The sequence below is a fragment of the Somniosus microcephalus genome, chromosome 2 (assembly GCF_052327205.1).
Source record: "Somniosus microcephalus isolate GS21.2 chromosome 2, FLI_Smic_1.0, whole genome shotgun sequence".
In the NCBI taxonomy this organism is placed as follows: Eukaryota; Metazoa; Chordata; class Chondrichthyes; order Squaliformes; family Somniosidae; genus Somniosus; species Somniosus microcephalus.
This window is the reverse complement of record NC_140988.1, coordinates 136,619,984-136,632,786: the sequence shown is the minus strand read 5'-3', so window position 1 is coordinate 136,632,786 and position 12,803 is coordinate 136,619,984. Positions and strand designations below refer to the sequence as shown.

Genomic DNA, 12,803 nt, shown 5'->3' with positions numbered 1-12,803 from the left:
ACGAGCTTGTTCACGATGCCTTTATCACAGGCCTCAGCTCCACTTACATCCGGCAAAGACTGCTGGAAAAAATGGGATTGGACCTGAAACAGGCTGCGGGCACTGCGCGATCCCTGGATGTGGCCCAGAGAAACTCGGACGCCTACTCTTCAGCCCGCGCCGTCCACGCCGCCACGTGTGCACCAAGGGCGCCGCCATCTTGGAAGGCATCTTCCCCGCCCGGCAGCCCGACACCGTCGGGGCCCTGCTCTCCCCCCAGAAGCCCTACGACCGCCGCGACGCGTCGGGGACCCAACTGCTACTTCTGCGGGCAGCCAAAGCACACCAGAAACCTGTGCCCGGCGAAAGGCACCACCTGCTTTAAGTGCGGTAAGAAGGGGCACTTCGGGAAGGTGTGCAGAGGGAGCCCCGCCGGAAAACCAAAACCCGCCACCGCCGTGTGTGCGCCGTGGGAGCGGCCATCTTGGACGCCATCTTGCCCGACCTCGTGGGGTCCGCCATCTTGTGAGCAGACAGCGTGGACGCCATCTTGTCTCGATCAGGGCCCTACAGTGGCATCGGTCACAGTGGACCAGACCAGGCCCCACCCGCTATCCAAATCAATGGTGGACATCGAGGTAAACGGGTGCCGGGTTAAATGTTTAATTGACAGTGGAAGCACGGAGAGTTTTATCCACCCTGAACTGGCACAACAACTCTCCCTAAAGGTGGTCCCTACTCGGGGTACCATCTCCATGGCTGATAAAACCCAGACATCGACCATTCTGGGTTACTGCACGGTACAATTGTCCGTTAACGGGACGGTATACGATAATTTTAAAGTATTAATCATGAAGAATCTATGCGCGAGCGTGATCTTGGGCCTGGATTTCCAGTGCAACCACCAAAGCATCACGCTCAAGTACGGTGGGTCCCAGCCGCCCCTCACAGTGTGCGGCCTGGCTACCCTGAAGGTAAAGCCGCCTTCGCTATTCGCGAACCTTACCCCTAACTGCCGGCCAATAGCGACCAAAAGCAGGAGGTACAGCTGGGAGGACAGGCGGTTTATCGCGACCAAGGTAGACAGGCTCCTGAAAGAGCGCATTATTGAATGCAGCAATAGCCCGTGGCGCGCCCAAGTGGTGGTGGTAAGGGGTAGCGAGAAGAAACGGATGGTGATCGACTATAGCCAAACGATCAACAGGTACACCCAACTAGACGCCTACCCGCTACCCCGCATATCAGAAATGGTGAACCAAATCGCCCAATACCGGGTGTTCTCCACCATCGACCTCAAGTCAGCGTACCACCAGCTCCCTATCAGACCAGAGGACCGCCCGTACACCGCCTTCGAGGCGAACGGACGCCTCTACCAATTCCTCAGAGTCCCCTTTGGGGTGACGAATGGGGTCTCGGTCTTCCAGAGGGAGATGGATCGCATGGTCGATGACCACCACTTGCAGGCAACCTTCCCCTACCTCGACAACGTCACCATCTGCGGTCACAACCAGCAGGATCACGACTCGAAACTCGAGAGGTTCCTGAAAACCGCACAAAAACTCAACCTCACCTACAACGAGGACAAGTGCGTTTTCAACACCACGCGCCTCTGCATACTAGGCAGCGTGGTGGAGAATGGGGAAATCGGACCAGACCCCGACCGATTGCGCCCCCTACGGGAGCTGCCCCTGCCCAACACTCCCAAAGCCCTGAAAAGGTGCCTGGGGTTATTTTCTTATTATTCCCAATGGGTCCCCAACTACTCCGACAAAGCCCGCCCCCTCTTGAAAGCATCCTCCTTTCCGCTCTCTGCTGAGGCCCACGCCGCCTTCAAAAGCATTAAGCAGGATATTGAGCAGGCCACGCTACAGGCAGTGGACGAGAACACTCCATTTCAAGTGGAAAGTGATGCGTCTGACTTTGCCTTGGCGGCCACCCTCAACCAGGCGGGGCGGCCCGTAGCTTTCTTCTCGAGGACCCTCCAAGGGCCCGAGATCAGACACTCCTCCGTGGAAAAGGAGGCCCAAGCCATCGTGGAGGCAGTGCGCCACTGGCGCCACTACCTAGCTGGCAAACGCTTCACCCTACTTACCGACCAGCGGTCGGTAGTGTTTATGTTCAATAATAAACAGAGGGGGAAGATCAAAAATGATAAGATTCTTAGGTGGCGGATCGAGCTCTCCACCTTCGAGTATGACATCATTTACTGGCCAGGGGCCCTTAACGAATCCCCAGATGCCCTCTCATGAGGGATGTGTGCCAGCACCACCGGGGATCGGCTACAGACCCTCCACAACGACCTCTGCCACCCAGGGGTCACGCGGCTGTTCCACTTCATAAAGTCCCGCAACTTACCCTACTCAATTGAGGAAGTTCGGTCTCTGACCAGGAACTGCCGCACTTGCGCTGAGTGCAAGCCTCGGTTCTACCACCCTGATAGAGCCCACTTAATCAAAGCTACACGGCCCTTTGAGCGGCTCAGCTTAGATTTCAAGGGCCCCCTCCCGTCCGTCGACCGCAATGTTTACTTCCTGATCATTGTGGACGAATACTCCCGGTTCCCATTCGCCTTCCCCTGCCCAGACATGACCAGCGCCACGGTCATTAAATGCCTCAACAGCCTGTTCTGCCTGTTCGGTATGCCAAGCTACATCCACACAGATAGGGGGGCGTCCTTCATGAGTGAAGAGCTACGCCAGTACATGCTGTCCAGGGGTATCGCCACGAGCCGTACCACCAGCTACAACCCCCGGGGTAACGGTCAAGTGGAGCGAGAGAACGGGACAGTATGGAAAGCAGTCACTCTAGCTCTAAGGACCAAGGGCCTCCCTATCTCCCGCTGGCAGGAAGTCCTCTCAGATGTGCTCCATTCGATACGGTCGCTATTGTGTACTGCCACTAATGCCACGCCTCATGAACGAATGTTTGTCTTTCCCCGGAAATCCACCTCAGGCGTATCCATGCCGTCATGGCTCTCCACCCCAGGTCCGGTATTCGTGCGAAGGCATGTGAGGGGCCATAAGACGGACCCTCTTGTGGAGCCAGTGCACCTACTCCACGCCAACCCCCAATACGCGTATGTCCGGCACGCCGATGGAAGGGAGGACACCGTGTCAATAAAAGACGTCGCCCCAGCCGGTAACGACAACAACCACGGCAATAGCAGCAACAACGACCACAGCAACTCTTACCCACCCACTACTCTTTCATCACCCCCGGAAGAACATCGACCAACGGCACCCCCACCAACTACCCCTTCAACAACCCTGGCGGCACCCCCGGCAGAGACCCAGGAGGCCACCGGGGACACCCAGCCGACTCCCGCGACACCACAACAGCCACGTCGGTCGCAGAGGACTACCAAACCCCCGAACAGACTAAATCTATAGAAGGGGTGAATGTGATGAAATATTCCATTCATCACTGCCTGTGACTGTGGTTAGTTTCAGGTTTCCCCTCACCATTGTATTGTATATCATCACTGCCTGTGACTGTGGTTGGTTTCAGGTTTCTCCTCACCATTGTATTGTATATTGGAATGTATGGAATGTACTGTGTGTAGGGCTCCGCCCATACCTGGCCTCTATGTAAGCAAGCAGTCTGGCCTCATATCCAGTACTGCTGACCTCCAGATGGAACACACCTCTCTCCACTGCGTGTTATCTTCTAAGTTAATAAAAGCCTTGTTTTGTTTCGCTAACATCGAGTCTCGGGATTATTGAGGCACATCACCCAGTTAGGTGCCCCAGTACAGGCACTCCTATACACCGGCCATAACCTGTCCGCGAAAGCCTGTGGGGTTTCCCCTGTGAGCTGCACTGTTTTCTCCACACAGGAGAAAATACTTCCCTCATTCATCCCCATGGCCTCCAGAACTTCCTCCTTGAGCTCCCCATATGCACACTGTCCCCTCTTACACTGGTCAGAGAGGGACTGGAGGAGCTTACCCTCCAAAGAGAACAGCAGTATTTTGGTCTGCTCAGCATCATCGCATTCGTTGATGCTGGCTGCCTGTTCCACTTCCCTGAAGTGGACCAAGGGGTCCCCTTTTTCGGTGGCTCACCATAGCCCGAAGTTGTTGGGTGCCCTAGGGTACTACGAACTGGTTTTGGAGGGGTCCCTCTTCCCCGTCATTAGCGGGTGGGCCAAACCTCCGCTGCCGAGCTGGGCACATTGGCCCTGGCTCCAGCCTCTCTTGCGGGGGTTGTTCCACCTCCGCTTCTACCCCTAACTTCACCCCCCCTTGCTGCCAGACTTCGCTAAAACCTGGCGCTATGGGTGGTGGTCGTGGGACCTCCTGTTCCTCAACCGGGTCGTCCCTTGGCACTACCAGTGGTGTCTGAACCGTTCTCCCCAGGTTCCCTGTAAAATCCACCTGGGCTGCCTTCGGGCTTATGAGGCACACCATGCCCTTTGCCCTCCTTAGGGCAAGGCTCAGATTCTCTATCTGTTCCTTGCAGGGGCTATGATCTGCATCTTCAAACCCCTGTTTGCTCGCTAACTTATAGGCTGCTTTTATGTCTTTCACTTTCTCCTCCTGCTCTCTTACTTGTTTCGCTAGGCTGGTATTCTTTTCCCGCAACCTCAGCTCATTGCTCTTGGCCTCAGTGACCTGGCACTGTAGGTATTCGAACCTGGCCTTGTGTTCCCCCATTAATTGTACCCTTTCCTGGTTTAGGGCCTGCAATGCTACCAGTAATTTCTCCCCTGCTAGAGTCCTGTCTTGCACCTCCAGGGCTGACTCCCGTATCTCGGCTGCCTGTGCTTCAACGAGCCTGTCCAAAAGCTGGATCTGTTTCTTGAAGCACATCAGCCAGACTGCCTTCTCTATGGATTTCTTGTGATCCTTCCCTTCTGTCCACTTAGCTGCGACATCTACCGGACGCCCAGCCTTTAACAGATTGGTGATCCACTTCTTCATGATATTCACCTTGCTGAACACATAATCAGAAATTCTCTTCTCCTTTATGCTTTGCTCTTCCGAACCATTGTCTACTGTATCGCACCCCTGTTGCCGGTGTCCTGCTGCGGTCCCCATTTCTGTAGGGGGTGGTGTGTGTGCCCAGTCAGCTCTGCCCCTGACAGTCTCTGAGCGGTTCGAATTGCTCCCACACCCCTGGGTTCTAGACACTGGACTTAGGTACAGGCGGCGATACAGAATTCGAGTAGACAACTGGTTTGGTACAAGAAAACCGTAATTTATTAAAGGCACAACAATATTACCACACTGGAAATTACTAGAATAATTTCAGGCATATAAAAGTACACTTAGTTGGGAATGGGGAACACATGGCACATCGAGGGAACAATCACATTAATAATCCCCCTACCCTTGTCCCACCCCCAATACCTAACTAATGTAAGAAGTCACAGGTTATAGTCCAACAGTTTTATTTGAAATCACAAGCTTTCGGAGCACTGCTCCTTCGTCAGGTGAAGTGGAGAGATGCATAAAAACACAGTCAGAGAATAATGCCAGATGATTACAGGTAATCTTTCTAACTGCCATTTATCACACCTCGCCAGAGAGATAATCACAGCGATCAAAGGTGTGAATGGTGTCCAAACAGGTTAGTCAGGAAAACATTACATCAAAGAACAATGAGGTGGGGTCACAAGGGGTCAAATGTTGCAGATGCTGGGGTCTGTATGAAAAACAAAAAACAGACAAAAAAACATTTTTTTTTTGCTGGAAATCACAGCAGGCCGCATCTGTGTAGAGAGAACAAGCCAATGATGACTCGAGTCTGGGTGACCCTACGTCAGGTGGGGTTACATGTAGCGTGACATGAACCCAAGATCGCGGTTGAGGCCATCCTCATGAGTGCGGAACTTGGCTATCAGTTTCTGCTCGACGATTTTGCATTGTCGTGTGTCTCGAAGGCCGCCTTGGAGAATGCTTACCCGAAGATCGGAGGCTGAATGTCCTTGACTGCTGAAGTGTTCCCCGACTGGGAGGGAACACTCCTGCCTGGTGATTGTTGCGCGGTGTCCGTTCATCCATTGTCGCAGTGTCTGCATGGTCTCGCCGATGTACCATGCTCCGGGGCATCCTTTCCTGCAACGTATGAGGTAGACACCGTTGGCCGAGTCACATGAGTATGTACCATGTACCTGGTGGGTGGTGTCCTCACGTGTGATGATGGTATCTGATGTGAAAAAAGAGTTTCACACATCAAGGAACTTTAAAGTAAGCTTTAAGCAACTTATAATTATTATACTATATACAAGAGCGGTCTTCACCATGCCTCTAGGAGAAGCCCTTTTACCATACTGAGCAGTTCAGTATTTATACTAGTCCAAACACAGGAAGTGACGTATGCACAGGAAGTGATGTATGCACAGAGTTCACAATTCACAGTTCACAGGAAGTGATGTGCACATAACTTCATCCGGAAGTTATTTATTATTATTACAGTATCTGTGTTGATGATGTGGCATGTCTTGCAGAGGTTGCCGTGGCAGGGTTGTGTGGTGTCGTGGTCGCTGTTCTCCTGAAAGCTGGGTAATTTGCTGCGAACGATGGTCTGTTTGAGGTTAGGCGGCTGTTTGAAGGCGAGTAGTGGAGGCGTGGGGATGGCCTTAGCAAGGTGTTCGTCGTCATCGATGACATGTTGAAGGCTGCGAAGAACATGGCGTAGTTTCTCCGCTCTGGGGAAGTACTGGACGACGAAGGGTACTCTGTTGGTTGTGTCCCGTGTTTGTCTTCTGAGGAGGTCTATGCGATTTTTTGCTGTGGCCCGTCGGAACTGTCGATCGACGAGTCGAGCGTCATATCCCGTTCTTACGAGGGCGTCTTTCAGCATCTGTAGGTGTCCATCGCGTTCCTCCTCATCTGAGCAGATCCTGTGTATTCGCAGGGCTTGTCCATAGGGGATGGCTTCTTTAACATGATTAGGGTGGAAGCTGGAGAAGTGGAGCATCCTGAGGTTGTCCATGGGCTTGCGGTAGAGTGAAGTGCTGAGGTGTCCGTCTTTGATGGAGATTCGTGTGTCGGGGAACACTTCAGCAGTCAAGGACATTCAGCCTCCGATCTTCGGGTAAGCATTCTCCAAGGCGGCCTTCGAGACACACGACAACGCAAAATCGTCGAACAGAAACTGATAGCCAAGTTCCACACTCATGAGGACGGCCTCAACCGCGATCTTGGGTTCATGTCATGCTACATGTAACCCCACCTGACGTAGGGTCACCCAGACTCGAGTCGTCGTTGGCTTGTTCTCTCTACATAGATGCGGCTGGACCTGCTGTGATTTCCAGCAACAACAAAAAATGTTTTTTTGTCTGTTTTTTGTTTTTCATACAGACCCCAGCATCTGCAACATTTGACCCCTTGTGACCCCACCTCATTGTTCTTTGATGTAATGTTTTCCTGACTAACCTGTTTGGACACCATTCACACCTTTGATCGCTGTGATTATCTCTCTGCCGAGGTGTGATAAATGGCAGTTAGAAAAATTACCTGTAATCATCTGACATTATTCTCTGACTATATAAGCTGTGTTTTTATGTATCTCTCCACTTCACCTGACGAAGGAGCAGCGCTCCGAAAGCTTGTGATTTCAAATAAAACTGTTGGACTATAACCTGGTGTTGTGTGACTTCTTACATTTGTCCACCCCAGTCCAACTCCGGCATCTCCACACCATGAATACCTAACTAGATTGAGCTAAGAGGGGCCAGGGATTTATGCTCACCAATGGGGTTTCCTTGACAGTTCGAAACCTATCGATTAAGCCGGTTGCGGTTTTGGGGTTCGCTCTTTGTGTCCTTTGGGGCCTGCCGTCCCCACGTGGTCTCAGTCTTGGGAACTGCGAAGGTCCCTCAGTTGGGTTGAGTCCGCTGATGTGGTAAGGGTGCGGTATTGGGTTTGTCCAGTAAGTCCCCTTTTCTTTTGCTAGAAATAGGGATAGTAAAGTCTTTTGTTGGATACCTTAGGTTGTAGAGTGGAAACTTCGGGTTTTGTTCTTCTTGTGGTGGTTTGGTCGTCGAGTTTCATTGCGGCTGGGGCTCGGTTGGTGGTCTTCGGTGTAGGCTTGGTTTTTTGCGGCCTAGTTGTCTTCGGTTGCGCCTGCCCCGCCATGCTGTGACGTTGGCCCTGCTGTTTGGCTCTATTCCTCGTCGTGCCCCGATGGCTGGCCCTCTTCTGCTGTGCGTTTGGCCCCCCGGTGTTATGGTGGGCGTCCTCGGTGTCAGCGCGGGACGAGAAGAGAAGGGAAGAGAGAAAGCTTGGCTACCGGTGGGCCTACATTTATACAGGTTCTTCCTGCATTATCTGCACGCCAAATCAGGTTAAGTTCTTTGTTTAATTTTGGCGGGCTCGTCTAAGGTGATTACAGTCATTCACGTTAACTGCTTTTGGGGCGGTTGTCTCCTTGCTTAATGGCTTCAATATCCTGGCTGTTTGTTATTTATGAAGTTTAATCAGCGTTTTCCTGGCTTGGTAGCTACTTTAAGCTGTAACCGATTATTTATGCAAATAGTTAATGGCCTCAAGATTAGGTCTATCCTGAGTTGATCTGTTTCAAGATGAAGAATGCATATTCTGTGTTTATCTAGCTGTCTGGCTTTAGAACTAACAAAGTCTCTCACGCAGGTCCATGCATGTCCGGTTTCTTTTCAAAGCTTTGAATGGACCTGCCTTTTGCAGGGCCTTGCTTTTTAAAATCCTGCAGGCTTCTGTCACGAGGTTTCAGAAGCCATTTTCTTTTGGGTACCCTTTTTAATAACGTGTCCAAAATCAGGGCCCCTTTTCTTAGCAACTTTTGGGGAATGTGGGAATTTTGAGAATCCTACAGATGGCCAGGAGTCCACCGTTTCACTCCGAGATCTGGCTCCCTGTCCAACCAGTCCCACGGACCTAACTGGTCGAGGAACCCATGGCAATGATGCCGACGCTCTGCACTCCTTTGAGGATGACGCCCTACCTGGGACATCAAGGGATCTGCCAGCTACTCCACCAGATCAACTCGGGGAGCCGAGCGCTTCCCAAAGCCAGGATGCTGGTCAATCCCCGGCTACCAACCAAGATGACGCCAGCTCTGCGCCTGTGGGGACCCACACCCGGAGTCACGATCTCCCCAGTCTTCCGCAGGTCAATCAAGGCGACACGGGCCCCGTCGATCTACCAGTACAGACCAAGCAACCCAGGGACCAAGACACGGTCCGAGGAGACATGCCTTCCAGCCACAAGCGAAGATCTAAAAGACTGTGCCTATTCGTGGTCCGCCTAATCCACTAGAAGGAAGTCGTCGGACTTCCAAAACTTTCAGGCAGGAAGGATGTCATGAATCTTATCATGACTCATGAAGTAACACTAGGTGGCCAGCTGGTGGCACCATCCAAGGAGTATAAGTACTCGGGCATGGGCCCAGCTTGCTCAGGATGTTTCTGTAACCAGGAACTAGTGATGTAACTAGAAATCTCATGGTTTGAAACAGTTGATTAAAGCCTTGTTTTATACTCAAACCAAGCGCTTAGTAGTCTTTTTACATCACAGGCACTTACTGCAACCATGGTTGCTTGGGATCAGAATGCTCTTCACAAACTCCCACATGCTGCAGTTGCAGCTCACCAGCTGCACTGCCATCCCTATATTACCTTGTTTTATTTAATTAATTTTAAAGTATGAATGGGGATCACTCAAAAAACACAGTTAAACATTCAATAAATATATTTTTTAAATCACCTATTTAAAATTAGTTAAAATTACATTAAATTATATTTTAAACAAAAATTAAATTTTTTGAAAAAAAGAATTAAAGTTTTTTACGGGGCTAAAAATAAACTTACCTTTTTTAAAAGCATGTTTAAATTATAAATGAGTGAACAAAAAATTAAAAAATGTTTTAAACTCTTATGCTGGTAAAAGCAGGCCTTACGCCTGCTTTTACCAGGTGTAAGATTTTTAAAGATTTTCAGCGAGCGGAAGTTGTGCAAAAAGCGGAACTCTCCACCCACAGAGGCCCTTCTCCGGGGCATGCGGATGATCTGTGAAGAGGATTCTTGACAGATCACAAGTGCCGGTTTTCAGCGCATGCGCTTCGCATGCCTGAAACCGGCATTTGCAAGGCCCCTACAGGTGCGTACACACCTTATAAGCAACCTTTACTTTACTTTACTTTAATTCCATGTAAAATAATTAAATTGATTATCAGGAATAAACTTGAGGAATATCTGAACAATATTAACCGAGCAAACAGCAGCCAATATGGATTTAGAAGAGAAAAATTCAGCTCAATCAGCCAGCTAGATTTTTTTTAAGGAAGTGACATCCCAAGTGAACTGTGGAAAACCTTACAACATCGTGCACTTACAGAATTATGTCAGGGTGTGGGGAAGTATTGAGTGAGATGCCCCAGGGCTCGGTGTTGAGACCACTACTATTCCTAATTTGCACAATATTTTGGATTTACCAAACTAGAAGTCGCAGGGGAATCAAAAGAGGGACTTTAGAAACTACAAAATGAGTTGCTCGTGGGCAGAATACGCACTATACAAATATCTAGAACAATGGCAGATTAATTTAATGTGGACAAGTTTAAAAGTATTGCACATTGGGAGGAAGAATAAATGACACATATACTCCACGAATGGTGTTACAATAACTGAGGAAGAATTTGTAAGGGAACTAATAGTCTTCATGGGCTCAATGCTCAGTTTGTCCATTCAACGCCGAGCAGCAATCAACAAATCTAATAGAATGCTGAATAGCCAGAACAGTAGACTATGGCCGGAATTTTAATCTGGAGGCGGGTTGGGAGCGAGGGGCCAGAAAGCGGTCGGGAAACCCGCGAGAACGGGTTTCGCACAGGTCCTGCCGAATTTAATGGCAGAGCCTGATTAACATTTCAAAGCACTGATTCCTAACTACTGCCAGCCAGATGGAGAGGCTGGCTGGCTGGCTGCAAGCGTGTAGGCCTGCGGCACTAGGCCGCAGAGAGGAGGGTGGTAGTCGGGGGCCGGAGGAGCGTTGGGAGCCGGAGGAGCATCGTGGGGAGGGTGGTGCTGGAGGAGCATTAGGGGGATGGATAGTTGGTGGCCAGAGGAGCATTGTCGCGGGGGGGGGGGAGCCGAAGGACAATCAGGGCCAGAGAGGGGAGGCCAGAGAAGCATCGAGGGGGGGAGCCGGAGGGAGCATCGGGGCTAGAGGGGGGATACTGGGAAGGCGATCGGAGGCCTTGGGGAGGGGACGTTGTGGGGGCTGATCGCAGGCCTCAGTGAGGGGTATTGGAGGCCTCGGAGCGGGGGAGCATTCAGAGGCCTCAGGAGGTGGTGTCTGATCGTGGGGGGTGGGGGGCAGAGGCAGACAGGCACTTACCTCCTAGATCCAGCAGTCCTCACCTTCCATTAGCTGTTGGGTTTCCCGAGCCCCAGGAAACCTGACCAGCCGGAGTTAAATTTGAAATGGTAGGTCACCATGAGGCATGGCAGCCTCATTATAATATTTAAATGAGTGACCCACCTGCTGGCAGAGGGTTGACTGCCCTTCCCCCATCCTGACTCCATTAAAACCGGAAGTAGGCTGGTTAGGGTCAGGATTCAGTTTTTTGAAATCTTTAACCTCCAACCCGACCTAACCCACCCGTTTTTTGGGGTTAAAATTCTTCCCCATAATTCAGAGGATGTCGGATCAAACTGTAACGTGCTCTGCTCAGATTAGACATTGAGTATTGTGTCCAATTCTGGTCACCATGTCACAAGAGATAGTAGTCATGGTGTGGAGATGCCGGAGTTGGACTGGGGTGGACAAATGTAAGAAGTCACACAACACCAGGTTATAGTCCAACAGTTTTATTTGAAATCACAAGCTTTCGGAGCGCTGCTCCTTCATCAGGTGAAGTGGAGAGATGCATAAAAACACAGCTTATATAGTCAGAGAATAATGCCAGATGATTACAGGTAATCTTTCTAACTGCCATTTGTCGCACCTCGGCAGAGAGATAATCACAGCAATCAAAGGTGTGAATGGTGTCCAAACAGGTTAGTCAGGAAAACATTACATCAAAGAACAATGAGGTGGGGTCACAAGGGGTCAAATGTTGCAGATGCTGGGGTCTGTATGAAAAACAAAAAACAGACCGAAAAACTTTTTTTTTTGCTGGAAATCACAGCAGGTCCGGCCGCATCTGTGTAGAGAGAACAAGCCAATGACGATTCGAGTCTGGGTGACCCTACGTCAGGTGGGGTTACATGTAGCGTGACATGAACCCAAGATCGCGGTTGAGTCCATCCTCATGAGTGCGGAACTTGGCTATCAGTTTCTGTTCGACATTGGTTCACTGCTGTAATTACACAAATGATGACTTGTCACCATGTTGTTTTCGTTACTTTTGTTTCTTTTTTTCCTTTCTAAGGCTGCCATTTGTCGAGCTCCACCTTTCCAAGGCAATGCAGCAGGGGGATTATCTCTTCCAAATCATTTGATAAATGGTTAAGGCTGACTCTTTGGTTCTCCCTCTCTCCTTAGTCTTCATTTGGCACCAGTCTGGTTGCTGCCTGTTTGGAGGACCATGTTGTGCTGTCCAAAATGTGCTGCTGATACATTGTCTACGCTATTTCTTATATTCAATTATTGATCATTTCTTGATAAAAATAATGATTATGACCTAATCATTAATCCTTCAGAATATACATTATTATGCATCTGTGACATATACACTTGCTGTCACCATCCACTGCTGCTGCAAAAAACCTGATTAAACAACTTTGCAAAGCTCACATATAAAGAAAGAAAGACTTGGATTTATACAGCATCTTCACGACCACCGGATGTCCCAAAGTGCTTTATAACTGATGAAATACTTTTTGAAGTGTAGTCACTG

General features: G+C 50.1%; 1 pseudogene; it reads left to right on the top strand.

The window, feature by feature from the left end:
• LOC147122970 (uncharacterized) overlaps positions 1-12,416 on the top strand; it is a 59,135-nt pseudogene extending 46,719 nt beyond the window's left edge.
• The last annotated feature ends 387 nt before the right edge of the window (positions 12,417-12,803 follow it).